Below are 17,478 nucleotides of genomic sequence, written 5' to 3' on the forward strand. Positions count from 1 at the left end.
AATACATCTTATTCTTTATGCATTTCATAGTAAGTTGCAGACTTCTCTATACTGAGATACATAGAGGTGTAGCGTCTTTTGCTCATTGGTGGCGAATGCTGAAGCTAGAACGTCATGTAGTCTGGGAGACAGAGGTGACTGGTCTGAGTTGTGGACAGCTGATAAGGGAGGATCCAGTGCCTCAGAGAGAAGGACATGGAGAGGCATAGAGGAAAACACAGGCATGCGACTGCTGTGGGACAAGCGATGCAGAGAGAAACTGCTTCAGTTCGGAAGATTTCCAGGACTCAGCTGTATTTCCCATGGGACCCAACTGTGCTTATTTTTAATTTTTAATTTTTGGACATAATGAGACTTCTGGGGTCCCTTAAAAAGCCTCTTTTTACTTGAGTTCTTTTCTTAGCTGGCAACTTAAAGATTGCCACTTTGAGCACCATGCCGATTTCAGCATATACTCACTGGGCTCCTACCACGGCCAAGTGACTGTGTTAGACACTCTGAGGACACAGTTCCCTCTGCCTGAATGCCCTGGCCCCCGTGACCTGCTCTTCCTTTAATGACCACATCCCTGATTGGCCAAAGCAGAAGGAATCAACTTCTCATTTGTGCTCCTAGAGACTTTTACACACACTTGTACTGTACCGATTTCAACATTGTGCCCTCACTAATATTTTATGTATCTTAATCCTCTGCAGACTTTGGTGACAAGGCAATTGATGTTTAGTCATTTTTGTATCACTATGCACTAACAAACTATTTGATACGCAGTAGGCCTACAGAAAACATAGTAAGTAAGGTTGACGTATATTTTATTCCATTGATATGAATGAACTGGAAAGCCCTGTGGACCTGTTCTGTTAGAAGATTGTGGTAGATGCAGAAGGGCTCAGATCAACCTGCAAGAGAGAAGCTCCCATGAGGAACATCATGACCCGACAGTGTCCCGCTGCAGTGTTTTGGGGTTCTGCCGTGATATTCGAGCTGAGGACATATACTCCTCCAGCAGCTCCAGCCAACAACTGAGCACAGGGTATGTGTGTGGGTCAGGGGGATAGGACTTAGCCATTTCTGCCCAACATGGGGCTGGCCACAACTTTTCCTGAGCTACACTGCAGTCTTCTGAGGCTCTGCCTACTCAGTCCTCCTTCCTTCCCACCCAATCCTCCTTCCTTCCTTCTCTCTTTTCAGAGATAAAGAATGTGCTCTGTAGTCTGCAGACCACCCCTGCTTACTCCTGCTCCTTCACCCCTCTATCTTTCATTGGTATTATCCCCAATAAATCTCCTGCATTTCTAACCCTGTCTTGATGTCTGTTTCTTTTATTTAATTTTTTAATTTAATGTTTAGATCGAAAATTATTTTCTCAACATAGAAAGAAAGGAAAACATCCCAAATTAATTTTAAAATCAATTGATAAGGAACGAATTCAACACCCAAAGATTAACATCCTTAATGCAAAAAGAACTCTTAAAAATGAATTAGAAAAGTCTAAGGAGAAATTTAGTGAAGGACATGAACAAATATGTCACACACCTCAAAGGAACACATGTGGCTAATAAGTATATTCTAAGGTGTTGTGAGGGCAGGCAGGTTGGTGGCCGGGGCTGGCCCATGGTTGCTGGCCTTTTTGCGGTCAGTTGTAGGCAGGGCTGAGGCCCATGGCCCAGATGTCTGCTTCTCTGAGAACCCAAAATGACAAAGTAGTTATTGGAAGGGGTCCAAGAAGGCAAGTGGTAAGATGGGGTTTGGAGATTGAATCCCTGAATGCCATCTGGCTGTGGTATTTTGTTCACAGACAGTTTTTCAATAAGGTAATTGATAAAACTGTCGTTAGTTATGGCTTTGGAAAATGTCTGAGTGGAAGGAAATGCCCTTTCTAGTGTGCTAACTCAAGCTTTGGAAAAGTAAAGGAGAACAACGCACACAGGACAGTGGAATTGGCTGGTTATCACTCGATTACCTTGACCCCCTACATGGGACAACAAATACCTGAAGGTAGTTAAGAAACAGCTAAAAATTAAGCATGTTGGCCAGAGAGCTTCTTTGGTACCTTCAAAAGAGATTATTATCTCCTGCAGTGAATGAACGATTGGAAACAGCTGAGGAGTGAATGCAGGCTCCAAAAGCGAGAGTCACAGAGCTTCAAATTTTGAATTCTCAGCCAAAGGTGGTGTGCTAAGGTCCCTGGTTGGGAAAACCTCAGATCCTGAAATATGGTTACAGGGACAACTGGGTGGTTGTCATAGGGACTGTGTATCTGTAGACCCCTCCAAACTCTCAGTCTGTAAAGCTTGCTTACCCCTCCCTAATAAGAGCTAGCATTTCTCCTTTTTGGGAAGACACCACAGAGCTCTTTTTCCCACAAGGCAGCAGGTGGCCACATCAGGAGTTGCCTGAACCTCAATTTTCTGGTTGCCAGGGTTAAATCCCGGCGTAACCTACCTGGGGAAGTGTCAAGCCTCATAAAGAAGGAAAGGGACTATATTTCATAGAAAATCCAAGAATTAGCCAGCCTTTACTGAGAGAAGCAGGAGGAGTATCCATGGAAATGAATATTGAAGGTGCTCGGGGACAAAGAAGCGTTTACTGACTTGGGGAACTGTTTTAGGATACGGTTTTACATCCTGGAAAAGGTTTTAGGGTTTGAGACAGACTCACTGCTAGAATGACTCTTAGAAATGTGTAGAAACCAAGAGCCCATGCTGAGCAAAACAGAAATGCGTGAGTTGCTGTAAAAGATGGTGTAGAATGGTTGGAAGGCTCAGGGTCAGGGAAGTGAGTGTGCTGGAATGGATATATTACTGGAGTCCAGAAGACTATGTTCCAGGGGAAAACCAGGAGGACACTCTATTCATGAGGGCCATCAAGAATGTGCTGAGAGCGGGGCATAGCATCACTAATGATTTCAGTGGTAGTTCTCCTCTGTAGGTGAGGGCTGACGATAGAAGTGGCTGTCATGAAACTTGGCTTATTAATGCAATGGCAATGATGGAGTCCCAATGGAATAGAGGCCTGGTGGGAGTTCTTAACCTTCAGAAGCTTGAGAGCCTCAATTCTATAATGATTGGTAATGTTAGATGGGCAGCCAATGGGAGTTGACTTGCAGGGAGTTAAGGAGGTGGTTAACAGCACCTGGAATCCGAGGGGCAAGACAGATGACAACCAAGGAGGAAGCTTCTAAATGTATATGATTGAAATAGAGCAAGAATGGGAAAGCAAGAGGCTGGGACAGTTGTACTAACAAAATGTCATAACCCCTTGCTCAGTTTCTGGATCTGAGACAATTTTCAGACCGAAACCTATGGAGTAAAAGAGTTGGCCAAATCTATGGAGTAAGGACACCGTAATGTCACAGCAAATAGATACTGTGAAGATTCCTCCAGGAATCTTTTCCAAAGGGATCTTTGGGCATTTACCTGAATGACTGTATACTGGGGAAAAAAGAGGATTAACCAAACATTTTGAAGACTATTGGACAGAGTCTGAGTTGATATTGATATCCAGAGATCCAGGGTTTTATCCTGGCCTCCATATTAGAACGAGGGCATACAGAGAGCAGGAAGTAAAGGGACACAGGAAACAAATGGGACACAGGATTAAATAAATAGCTTATACTGGGTCCGTTTATTGAGTCTTCAAGTGTGTAACTAGGATTGAAATACTTGGCAGTTAGATTAACCTACATGCTGGATCCTTGGCCTGGAGGGTAAGAGCTACTATTGTACAGAATGCCAACTGGAAGCTTTGGAAGCTGCCACTCACCCACCCACAGCCAAGAATAATACCACATTCTAGAAGGCAATGGCAGAGACGAGTGCCATCATTAAAGATCTAAAGGATGCAGGATGGGTGGTTCCTGTCACAGTTCCATTTAATTTGCCCGTGGACCTCAAAGAATCCAGATGAATACCTGAAAATGACTGTAGTCTAGCACAAGCTCATCCAAGTAATAGCCCTGATTGCATTTGTCATGCCAGATGTGGTGTTGTAGCCCATAATTTGGCAAATTTATTTTTTACTAATCAAGAAAGAAGACCAGGGATTGTTCACATTTATGTAGAATGAGCAAAAACATTCCTTTTCAGTTTTATCTCAAGGCTTTACTAACTTTCCAGAGCTCATTTAAAACATAATCTAAAGAGATCTGGACCATCTGGACATATTGCAGAATATCATATTGATCCAATACATCTTTGATGTCATTCTGATCAGACAGGGTAAGCAAAAGTGACTACCGTGTTGGAGGCCTTGGAAATATGATGCCCTTTGGAGTATACAAGATAAACCCTACAAAGATAAAGCAAACTTTTTCTTTCTAAAAGTTTTTAGAGGTCCAGTGATCAGGAGTGTGCCAAGAATCCTCTCCAAAGTAAAAACGAATTTTTTATCTTGCACCTCAACGACAAATAAGGAAGCACAATGTCTTGTAGGTCTCCTTGGTTCCACACCTAGAAATTCCTCCTCAAGCCATATCTTAGGTGACATGGAAGGATTCCAGCTTTGACTGGGGGCTGACAGGAAGTGGCTCTGCAGGAAGTCCAGACTGTGGTGTAAATAGTGCTTGGACCCTATGATCTATCAGACCCTGTGATGTTGAAGGTATCAGTAGTAGGAAAAGATACAGTGTAGAATTTATGGCAAGCCCCAGGGGGAGAATCACAATACAGGTCCCTGAGATTCTGGAGTAAGGCCATGCTATTTACAGAAGAGCATTACACACCTTTTGAAAAAGAAGGTCCTGGCATGCTATCGGGCCCTGGTAGCTATGAAATGCTGGACCATGGGACACCAAATGAACATACACCCAGAACTGCCCATCATAAACTGAGTTCAATCAGACCTCCCGAGTCATAAAGTTAGGTGAGCCTAGCAGCAGTCATCATAAGAAGGAAGTGGTATAGCCAAGACTGAGCCCAAGCAGGACAACTGAGCTGTGTGAGCAGGTAGCCTAGACCTCCTCACAACCTACCACGGTTGTGCCAACGCACCTCCTCCATCTCTGCTCCACGTCTCTCATTCATTTGGGATGACCGGGTTACCTGGGATTCGTTATTATGGTGGTGGCAGAAGTTCAAGATGCCAAGTTCTACCATCCTGGCACATTTTAAACCTAGACGAGGAGGCAGAGGGTAGTGATTCTCTGCTGAACAACAACCCAAACTATTCCACTCTGAGCTCTTGATCACGGATATTCAGGTCCCTCCCACATACAAAATATACTCACCCCTTCCCAAGATCCTCCAAAATCTCATCAAATTATGAAGAAGGCTCAAATTCTAGGATCTTCCAATTTATATCAAGTTGGGCACGTGCCTCTTGATCTAGAGATTTATGTACTAAAAATGACAAGTTAATTGCCCATCACACACCCAACATTAAATGGTTGAACAAGGACAGCGCGACCACAATAGATCCTTTCATTAAAAAGGGGAAGAATAAGGAAACAGAGAAGCCGATGATCTTTAGCATCTGGAAATGTTGCTACATTTCCCTGCCTTGAGGGTGAGAAATGTTCTTTATCAGGCCCTAATTCTGCTCCTTGGGAGTGGTGTTCTGGTCTGCTGTTGTCCATAGCTCTTGGTTTCAAAGGCCATAACAACAATTTTCTTTCTTTTTTTTTTTTTGTCTTTTTTTTTCGTGACCGGCACCCAGCCAGGGAGTGCACCGGCCATTCCTATATAGGATCCGAACCCGCGGCGGGAGCATCGCCGCGCGACCAGCGCCGCACTCTCCCGAGTGCCCCACGGGCTCGGACCAACAATTTTCTTTTTGAGACACACCTTTCTTCCTACTCCCTACTCCAACTTGACTACTGGTATTTTGTAAACGTCAGACTTCTATAAGGCTGCATGACTAGATTCTCTAGAAACCCTTTTATTCAGATAGAAAGGTCTAGAGAACAATTTCATCCACTAAAAGGTTTTAATAAAGGGTGTTACAGCCTCGGTCTCAAGTTGAGAAGGGACTGTGTCTTACTGGCAGCACCCTAGATTGGGTCTTTCCTCTAAAATTCTGTCATCATGGTCACATTTCGATTTGATAAGAAAGAGTTATACTTTTCCAACCCTGAAAGTTCTGGAATTTTTAGCCTCTCTATATTTCCTCTTAATTCTGTTTATACCAAAGCCAATTATTTTCTGAACTCATACCTCTCTTGTAGTATCTTATCAATTACAGTCAGCAGAAGCCAGCTCATATTTCACATTTCATCTCAAAATTCCTCACTCAACTCAACTGATTCAAGGTATGTTTTTGGTCTTCCAGATTATCATGGGAAAAATTTACCAAATGTTTCACCATCATACAGCGCAGGTCCCATGCATGTTCTTCCCATGGCAATGTCAAAAGCCCAAGCAAACAAGCCCTGTTGCACAGACACGTTTTAGACCTTTGTGCATGTCATATTTGCTAGCATCCCATTGGATGAATCAAGTCACATGGCCAATCCCAACTCACAACAGTGGAGTCAGAAAGTGTCTTCTCACAGTGGCAAGGGGTGGAGTGAATATTATCTGAATGATAGTCTGAGCTATCATAGGTATGCTAATTTAGGGAAGTTTTATTAGACATTTAAATACAGTACTTGGATGGACATATGAGTTTGGATTTCCAGACAGAAGTCATGGCCACAGATAAAAATTTTGAAGTTTGTAGTATATAGAAGATATATTAAGCCACAACAGAGGCTTAGATTGCAAAGGGAGTACGTGAAGATAAAGAAGAAATGAGGTTTAAGTACTGAGCACTGGGGCACTCTGGCTTTGGAAGGTTGATAAGAGGAGGAACTAGCAAAGGAGACAGGGAGAAGGTGATCAGTCAGGTAAGGGCCAACCCAGGACAGCATGGGGTCTGGGGATACTAACAGAATTCATCTAAAAAAGAACTTAGGGGAAAACTTTAAGCCTTCAATGCTTATGTTAGAAAAGAAAACAGTTGTTGGAAATTAATAAGATCCAGCTTTAAAAAGTTAGAAAAGAGAATAACAAAATAAACCTAAACAAAAGAGTACAGGAAGAATAATACAGATAAAAACAGACACCAACGTAGGAGAAGCGGGGATGCAATAGCCAGGATTAAGAGCACCAAATGCGTGTTCTTTGAAAAGACTAATTGACACAGCTATGGTGAGACTAACCCATCCAAAAGAAAGAGGTGCAAATAACTGGTATTAGAAACAGAAAAGAGGGCAAAACTACAAATGCTACAAAGATAAAAAGGATAATAAAAAATATTATGATCGATTTTATGCCAATAAACTTGAAAACAGATGAACAATGTCCCATCGAATGAGTCATCAAATCTGAATCCAGGAACATAGAAAATTGGCTAGTTCTTTAGCAATAAAAATATTAAATCTATAGTAAATTTTATCCATAAAAATACTACCAAGCCCCCAAAGTTTTTTCTTTTCTGCTGAATTGCATTATTCAAAGAAGAAATATTTCCATGCTTCTCTAAACTATTGCAGAAAATAGTAAAAAGAGAACACCCATCAACTCATTTGTGAGGTCAGCAAGATGTTGATACTAATAACTGAACAACAGCACAATAAATAATTATTATATGTCAATATCTCTTGCGAACATAGATGCTGTTGTTTTAAACAAGGTATTAGCAAATAACATCCAGATGATATGTGATGACCAGATCTTGGGTTAGGTCTCTGTAGTGCAAGATTAGTTTAACGTTAGACTATCAATTACTGTAATTCAATGCGTTGACAAATTAAAGGAAAAAAATTTTAATTTCAATAGATGCAGAAAAATGTCTTATGTAATTCTACACATATCCATTATTTAAATTTCTTAGAAAACTAGAATAAGGAGGAAGTTTTTTCAACAGTTAAATGAAATCCACAAGAAACTTAAAGTAATTGTGATATTTAGTGGTGAGATGTTGAAAATATTCTTGACGAAATGGTCAAGACAAGGGTGTTTATTCTTAGCACTCGTATTCGACAGTGCACTGAAAGTCCTAGCCACGTGAAAAACAAGATGTAAAAAAAAGTATAAGAGTGAGAAAAGAAGAAACAAAACTGTGATTTTTCACAGTTATGTTATTGCATAGGTAGAAAACCTTCAATGATCTAATTTATTTGAATAAAGAAGAGAGTTAAGCAAGGATGTTAGATATAAAATCAATATACAAAAAGTAATTGCATTTCTATGGCTAGCAACAAACACTGAGAAAATGTAATTTTTAAAACACATCATTTGTTCTGACTTCTAATAACAATAGAGCAACTTGGCTGAACTAACCTTTCCTTGGATAACAATTAGAATTATTCAATTCTAAAAATTTTTTTTTTCTGTATTTTCTAATTGTTTTAGAGGAATAAGAGAGTTACCGAAAGCAGAAAGAAACTAATGGAGAATCAACACTTGAAAGACGGACTGTAAAGAAGAGATTTTAGCTGTGGTGCTCTCCAATAAAGCAAATCACATTGGGCAGAAAGCCAGAGTCTTACTGGCTTAATGTGTTAGAGAACAGAATTTGGGACTTATGAAAAAAGGTAGAAAGTTAGGTGAGAAATCCTGGAAGGTGGAGATGCACAGAGGGGTAAACCCCAATATCTGCACATAAAATCTACCCCCAATTTTTGGCTGGGGGGTATGACAAGTAGAAAAAAACACAAAAACAAAAACAAAAAATAGAGAAAGCAGAAAGAACTGAGGAGAGATTTAAGCTTTTGTCTATTGCAGGAGAGACAAAATTTGAAATTTCAGTCCAGTTTAGTTAAATAAAAATCATTCTTCAGGGGAAAATAACATAATCCAGACTCTATACAATTTCTATAATGTCCAGTATCAATAAATTATCAATAGACATGTGAAAGAAATAGAAAAATGTGACTCATAACTGAGAATAAAGTAAGTTAATGGACCCCAACTCCAAGATGTTGCAGATGCTGCGATTAGGACACAGAGACTTTAAAGCCGTTGTTATGAATGTATCCAAGAACTCAGAGGAAGATATATTCATCATGAACAGATGGGGAATATAATTAGAGAAATAAAACCTATAAAAATCACAAAATGGAAATTTTAGAGCTGAAAAGTATCATAACTGAAATGAAAAATTCACTGAGTAGGTTTAACAGCAGATTGGAAATGGCAGAAGGAGTCAGTAAACATAAAGCTAGAACAATAGAAATTACACACCCTGAGAAGTGGAGAGAAAAATATTGAATAAAAACAAATGAAGCTTCAGAGACGTGTATGGCAATATTAAGCAGTGTAATATATGTGTAATTGGAGACCTAGAAGAGATAGAGAATGGGGCAGAAAAAAATGTTTGAAGACATATTGAATGAAAACTACCAAGACAGGGAAGAAAAGTAAAAAATATACCCACGATTATAGATTCTACTGATTTTTGACAAAGACATCAAAGCAATTCACTGAAAAAAGGAAAATCTTTTCAAATACTGTGCTAGGACAACTGAATATTTATGGGTGTAAAAAAAAAAAAAACACCTCAAACTTTTACCTAACCATACAAAACAATTAACTAATAGATCTAAAATTAAAAGCTAAAACTATAAAGATTTTGAAAAAACCTACCTGAAGTCAAAACAAAATTTTAGACAGACATTGAAAATAACAATTATAAAGAAAGTAACTGATAAATTGGATACCAAGATTAAAAACATTTTTTCATCAAAATAAACTGTTTTGCAATGAATAGGCAAGGCACAGACTGGAGAAATATATTACCTTATGCATCGACAAACCATTCAGTGAAACTAGATTAAAATAAGAAAATTTATCTTTCAAAGGAAAACATAAAGTTAGGGAGACAAGATACAAATTCCATGACAGTATTTTTAACACACATGATTGTTAAATACTTAGTATCCAGAATCTATAAAGAACATCTTAAGAACAGCCCAAATACCCATAAAAATGAAAAAACTACAAGAAGACAAAGATAAATAATTCAGTAGGAATGTAGACAATCACTTCTCAGAAGTAACAAATTAGAAAAAAAAAAACACCCCAAAAAACAAAAACATTCAGCCTTTTTATTAGGAAAATGCTAATTGAAACTATAATGAAATATTTTACATTCAATAGTTTGGCAAAAATTAAAACGTTTGAGCATATCAAGTTTGACAAGAATATGAGTCAATCAGAACTCTTATTAAATAGTACGTATTAGTGAAAATTGGTACCAATGATTTTTGAAATCTTGTGATTACCTAGTTCACTTAAAAATATATATAGCATTTGATCTAGCAACTCTATTTCTCGATTTATACCTAGAGGAACTCTGCACATACCACCAGGAGACATGAATAAGATTGTTCACCCTAGCTCTCCTTGTGACAACAAAATATCAGAAACAATCCAAGTGTCTATTAACAACGGAGTGGATAAGTACGTTGTTGAATAAGTGGAATACCACATGCCAGTGAAAATAAATGAACTATAGCAACATGCAACAACATGATAAATCTCAGAAATATGAAACTGAACACACAAAAAAGCAAGGCACGGAAACATGCAATCTAATTTCATTTATGTAAAGTTAAAAAACATGTGAGACTAAATAATATATTGTTTAGAAATTAGAATATTTGTTATAAAATAATTTTTAAAAAGCCAGGGATTTATAAACAGAAAATACAGGAAAGTGGGTAAGATTGGCGATAGCCACAAAGACCGCTCCATGGGTATTGGAAATGCTCTATCTCTTAAACAGGGCAGGTGGATACTAGTAAGTATACACAAGAATAGATAAATATACACATACATATATATGTGTAAATTTATACTAATTTAACCATGAATATAAAATGAAAATGCGTATCTCTCTTCTGGTAACGTCTGTTGACCTCATGATGCCACAATCCTGGCAGTGGGAAACAGGTCGTGTGAACCCCAGCTCCACAGAAGGGCACAGGTTACACCCCGTTCTCATACCTCAGCCCTATTTCCTTTTCCACCTCACAGCCTCCACTCTCCCTTATCAACATAAAAACACACCCTATGATGAAGTACTCTGGCATTATCAGGAAAAATTATAAGCATAAACTTAAAAATTAACTTAACCTTTTCCCTCCAAGTGATTGTTTTGAGGTATGTTTATTTTCAAGGCTCTCACCAGTGGTTGTGTTGGTCATGCTAGGAACTGGCCAGTCAACATTTGAAAACTCGTACTGGGGTTGAGGCTTTTGACTTCTATACCCCTTAGCACCATAAGGGTTTTCCTTCTTTTTTTTTCTTTCTGTCAATGTACTTTTATTTTTCTAGGATTTCATGCAAATGTAATAATACAGTACAGATTGTTTTTTGTTGGAATACTTGCAATTAGCATAATGTACTTGATATTCACCCAAGTTTGTGTATATATTAATTGTTTGTTCTTTACATTGCTGAGTAATAGTCCATAATAGGAGTAAACTCCTGGTAAATCGATCTATTCTCCGGGGACGGGCATTTGAGTTGTTTCTGGTTTTAGGCTATCAACATTCACATGCTTGACTCTGTGTAGACAAACATGTCTATTTCTCTTGGATAACAAATAGGAATGGACTTAAGGGTCTTCTTTAAAGTACAGCCTTGATAGATAAGATCTACATGGTAAAACAGAGTAAATAAACTGATAAAGCTACCAGTTATATTATTAAGAATGTTCTAAGGTCAAAGGAAATGCAAGTTATTGCTAACTATCCCTATTTCATAGATAAGGAGATGCAGGTGTTAGAGGATATAGAGGCATTGTCCTGGATAATAAATGGGAGAGGAACGTAGATTAAGTTATGCTGACAGCAGAGAGCGGACCCTTAAATAGGGTTGGTACAGATCATCCAAGTTTATGTCTTCTTAATAATTCTCTCTGTCTCTCTCTTTCTCTCTCTCACTGGATGTTCGAAGTAAACAGAACAAGAACAGCACGCACCACTGCTTGTGCCCTGCTACAGAGAGTTGTGAAAACAGTCGGCAGGGGTGCCAGGGGGGTGGTAGAAAGCGACAGGAAACTACCAAGAGTGAGAAAAGAGGATTGTTCAACCACTCCTTTTCTTTTGTTCTCTTAATCTAGGACCTTCAAACAGAAGGAACAGAGCAAACATTGCTAAGGAAGAATGAAATCCCAAGAAAGGTAGGAGCATACCAGAGAGAACCTGATGCCGTGAACGAGTCCCGGTCCCCAGATTCGATAACCCCCTGGAGTTCCGAGAGAACTTGGGATGGTTTTTACCAAGCTGTTGTCCTGCATCGAAGACCAAAAATACCAACTACCCACGCTTGAGAAGTGGGAGAACTGCTTTACTAGACGTTCTCGAGAAAACTCAGGTGTTATTCGTTGACTGCAAGCTGAATGTGCGTCAGGCATAATAAGAAACTCCAAAGCGACTAACGGAAGCTTATGCTGTGCTAATAGAAGTGTGAGACTGAGACAAAGGAAGTTTGGTCCCACTCTGTTCATTTCTGGTATTTCAAGAGACACATTGAGAGGCTTGAGTGTGCTCAAAAAAGATTAAATATATTTCTGGGAGTAATGAAGAAAATGCCACAAGAGGAATAGGTGCTGGCGGTGTTTAAAATTATGAAAAAAACAAGCCTTAGCCCTGAAAAGGAGCCCAATGGTTGTCTTCCAACATTTCAAGAATGGTGAAGGGTAAGAGTGATGAAACTTAACCTGCATAGCTTCAGAGAGAAGAACAAAAAACGATGTTTAGACATTGCAGGAAAGGAAATTTCACTCAATATGAGAAACTAAAGATCTCTTAGATTTATATAATGTTGCATAATCCACAAATATTTTCATGTGCACATCTCACTTTAGGAAGAACTCCTGAACAATTGGTGGTCAAATGAGTTTCCAGGTATCTATAGGTAGCGAATAATGAATCACATTAGACTAGATGAACTTGGAGATTGTTTCCAACTCAGACTGTGAATCAACCTAAGGATGCTTCCAAGCCAGCTTCTAAATTGAGAGAAAACAGGGAACAAAAGCAAAAGCACCTGCACCAATTCATCCTTGCCTGTCTCAGCTTATATATTTTGGGGAAGAAAATGTGAAAATGTAAGTCTTTGTTCACCATATGAAGAACTGGCTGAGTCAGGCATCTCAGTTCTTCAGGTATTCAAGGGGATATTGGCTGCCTTTCTCTCGGGGGATTTCTGCTGTGGGTAGGAAGATGGAGCACATGACCTTGAAGTGCCTTCTAACAACAAGATTGTGTGCAAGTCTATTTCACACTTGATTTTGCTACTTTCTAAACTGGCTTTGAGGAAGTCATTTTCGCTCGCTAGGCCCCGATCGTCTTTCCTATTACATAAGAGTACGGGACTCTGTGATCTCTAAGATTTTTACAGAAGTCACATTTTACAATTATAAGATTTTATAAAGGATCCGTGGAAGCTCCATTCTTCCACATTCTATTGAAAAATAATTGATCCTCTCTTCTGGGCCTGATGAGATCGTGGTGGCAGTGCAGTTTTTGAATCTTTTCAGAACCCCTTTAGAAAATCAAATAGAAAGTAGGATAGTGTAAGAAAATATGTATGAATTATATATTTTAAAATACTGTGTGATAGAAAACCCCTCCAAACCCTAGAGTACTGGTAACTGAAATCAAAACCACATACAGCAATGTTACCTAAAGACAATCAGCTGTGGAGTGTTGGAGGCAGTTAAGGTTGAGCAGGGCAGGACCACTGGGTGGCTCAGAGGGTGGGAGGTGGGGGATATAGGGAGATAGGATGGTAGAAACTAGAGGTTATTATGTGCTCTGGGTTTCAAGTGAAAGCAAAAGCCCACACACTGCATCACCAAGAGTCTCAACTGTGCTGTAGTAGAGCAAACCCTTGACGCTCTCCAAGGTATCCAGTCAATATCCCTTTCCAGAAGTGTAGAGTCTCCTCCCAAGGGAAAATTCTAGATTTGTCTAGTAGAAAAATCTCCCTCCCCAATGCAGAAATCCCCAGAGAGAAAGGCAGTCAATATCCCCTTGAATACCTGAAGAACTGAGATGCCTGACTCAGCCAGTTCCCCATGTGATGAACAGAGACTTAACGTTTTCACATTTTCTTCCCCAAAATATATAAGCTGAGACAGGCAAGGATGAATTGGTGCAGGTGCTATTGCTTTTGTTCCCTGTTTTTTCTCAATTTAGAAGCTGGCTTGGAAGCACCCTTAGATTGATTCACAGTCTGAGCTGGAAACAATCTTTAAGCTCATCTAGCCTAATGTGATTCATTAGTCACTGCCTAAAGATACCTAGAAACTGATTTGATCACCAATTGTTCAGGAGTTCTTCCTAAAGTGAGATGATGCACATGAAAATATTTGTGGGTTATGTAACATTATATAAATCTAAGAGATTGTTAGATTTCTTGTATTAAAAATTAAGCAGTGACACTGGACAGTTGACATGGTTAGGGTGGGGGGAGGGGACAGTGGGCCCAAAGTAGTCAGATCCCAGGATGTGACATAACACCAAAACATTTCATCTAAATGTGAGAGCTCTGGGAAACACAGGGCTAAAGGCAGAAAACCTTCTTGTCCAGGCTTAGGATTAGGAGACAATGAAACGTATTTCGAGTTTTTCACAATGACAAGGGCAAAGGAAGCCTGGGCTATAAAGTTGAGAGAGCTACCACCCTAATCCATCCCTGGTCCCCACTGACCCCAGGACCTTTCCCTAATAGTCTAGGAAAAGCCATCTCACTTAACACGAGACATGTAGAAAAAAATATAGTCTAAAATAATACAAAGTTATCATAAGGAAAAAAGATAATAATGAAACAAATAACACTAGGAATAACACCAAAAAATTTGGACACAAAGCGGATGAAAACTATAACATGCAGTAGCAAATGAGAGAAATTAAGGAAACAATAGACACTGAAAGAACAGTACACGCTAGAAATAAAAAAAAAATAGTTAAATAGCCAGTGGCTAAGAACTGAGAACTCACAGAAGTCAGGAAAGAGTTATTAATGAAAAAGAAACCCAGAAATAAAGACTAATAAGTAGAAATACAGGAGAGAAAAGACACTATGGAAAGTATAGTAAGAAAATCACAAAATTAAAAAAAAAAAAAAAAAGAAAATCACAAAATTGAAAAGGAAAAATGAAGGCATCCAAACAGACAGAAAAGAAAAGATAAAAAGGATTTGACAGAAAATGAGAAGTATAAAGATAGGCAAAGATAATAAAGAAATAATTAAAAAAAAATGACAGAAAACCAGAGTTAAAACTGTAAATCAGGAAGTTTCCTGAAATAAAAGAATCTTTAAAATCTACATATTTATTTTAACTGGAAAAATCAACCCATTACAGTCAACACCAGGGAAATCTTAGTAAAATGACTGGACTTTAAAGATAAGAAAAAATTCTTTGGGAATTCGGACAAAAAGACCAAGTCATTTTAAGGGAAAGAAAAATCAGACTGGAATCAGACTTCTCAACAGTAACATTTTCTGCTAGAAGACAACAGAAATAGTTTAGAGGCTCAAGAAAAGAAGATGGGAGCCAAAGACTGTACGAACTGAAACTAAAAAGTCCAGAGTCATGAACTGCAAGATCTTGTGGAATGTTAATTTCGTAAGTTCTTCCTGAGAAATATACTACAGAATAAGCTTTTGACCATCAAGAAATAATTCTAAAAGATTCAGTATAAGTTCTTGGGGGTAAGCGTGAGTATATTTAACTGTAGAACAACTTAAAATTGGAGTTAAGGGTCAAAAAGAGTACATTAATGACATTTGCTCTGACAGTGCCAAAGAGTAAAACAAACAAAAATGGAAAGAGAAGGGTGAGAATAAATTGAAAGAGAAATAATTTACAGATTGCCTGGTATGCACTGGGTGGGAGAGAGAGGATATCATTTGAGGCTGATTATTGAAGTAGTTGAAATTTGACTTATCTTAAAATTTATCATTAAGTTAATACTAGTGACAACTTAGTGGGAGGGAGAAAGGGGAGGAGAGAAGAGGTGATTATTAGTTATTACATAAGAAATTAGAATATCAAATAATGATAACTATTAGAACACAAATAAAAACTTTTCTAAATGTTAAAAGAAACAAAAATAAAACAAATTACAAAGTAAAAGACTTTGTATGTGAAGCATGTATGTTTATGGACATAAGAAGTCATACATATATAAGTTGTACATATTTACTTAAAATATGAAATCAGCATTTTTGCAAGTCATAAACAGTAGACTCAGCAATTTCACATGATTTAACAAAGAAATAACATATAAAAATATGACAGAACTGAGAAAAATTGTTGATTATATCAATAAATATAAATGGTCTTTACTGACTATATGAGTCTGTTTTTGTGTTGCTATTGCAGAACACCTGAGACTGGATGATTTATAAAGAAAAGAGGTTTGTTTGGCTCACGATTCTGGGACAGCTGCATCTGGCGTGGGCTTCAGGCTGCTTCTGCTTATGGAGGGGGCAGGGCAACCGGCAGGTGCACGGAGATCACGTGGGGAGAGGAAGCAAGAGAGAGGGAGGGGAGGTGCCAGAGTCCTTTTAATAACTTCTCATTACCCCACCCCCCTCATTAATCTATTCATGAGGGATCTGCCCCCACGACGGAAACACCTCCCAACACTGCCACATTGGGGATCAGATTTCAGCATGTGCTTTGAGGGGACAACATACCCAAATCATATCACTCACTTTTAAAAGAAAGATCTTTTCTGATTTTTCTTTTCTTTCTTTTTTTTTTTTAAGCAGCTGGCCAGCATGGGGATCAGAACCCATAACCTTGGTATTTTAAGGCTGCACTCTAACCAACTGAGCTAACCAGCCAGCTCACGTTTTCTGATTTTAACAAAGCAAAATCCAACTCCATGCTGTCATTTAAAACATACCTAGAAAAAAAATGTAAATCAGAAAGGCTAAGAATAAAAATACAGATAAACATATATTGGTTAAGTCAAAATAAAAAGAAAGCAGAGAACATAATTTGAATGTCAGAAAAATACAGATTTCATGACCACAAACACTGAAATAGATAAAGGCCATCTTATAAACCTAAAGAGTACAATGTACAGTGAAGATAGAATAATTATTAATATCTATTTAGAAAGTAAAATTGCAACTTTTATAAGCATAAAATACAGGAGATGAAAGAGGGGATGGACAGACACTAATTAGATTTTTATCAGGCCTCTTTTAAGACAAGAGGACTTAAAAAAATTAAGAATATAGAAGAGCTAAGAAAAATCAACGATGAGGTGGACTTAGCTGTTTATTGACTCTGAATTCCAGTAACAATTGGATTATTATTAGTGCATTTGGGTCATTTACAGACATTTACCACATATTAAAACATGGACAAACCTTAGTTAATTTTAGAAAATGGAAATAATAGACCAACTTTTTTTGTCCAAAAAAATGCAGTTAAACCAGACAAAATTAACAAATGATCAAAATCCTCTTAAAAAGACTCAGTGGTAAAAGGGAAGATACAAACAAAACTGCAAAATTTCTAGAAGTA

General features: G+C 38.3%; 1 long non-coding RNA gene across 1 annotated transcript in view; it reads right to left on the reverse strand.

Annotated features, from left to right (window-relative positions):
- The window catches only part of LOC134391348 (uncharacterized), a 114,555-nt gene extending 98,096 nt beyond the window's left edge, over positions 1 to 16,459 (reverse strand). The window contains exon 1 of the long non-coding RNA XR_010024939.1: positions 16,371 to 16,459. This is a non-coding gene — a long non-coding RNA (uncharacterized LOC134391348). The remainder of the gene's footprint in view (positions 1 to 16,370) is intronic.
- Between the last annotated feature and the right edge of the window lie 1,019 nt (positions 16,460 to 17,478).

This window comes from Cynocephalus volans, chromosome 11 (genome assembly GCF_027409185.1).
Source record: "Cynocephalus volans isolate mCynVol1 chromosome 11, mCynVol1.pri, whole genome shotgun sequence".
Taxonomy (NCBI): domain Eukaryota; kingdom Metazoa; phylum Chordata; class Mammalia; order Dermoptera; family Cynocephalidae; genus Cynocephalus; species Cynocephalus volans.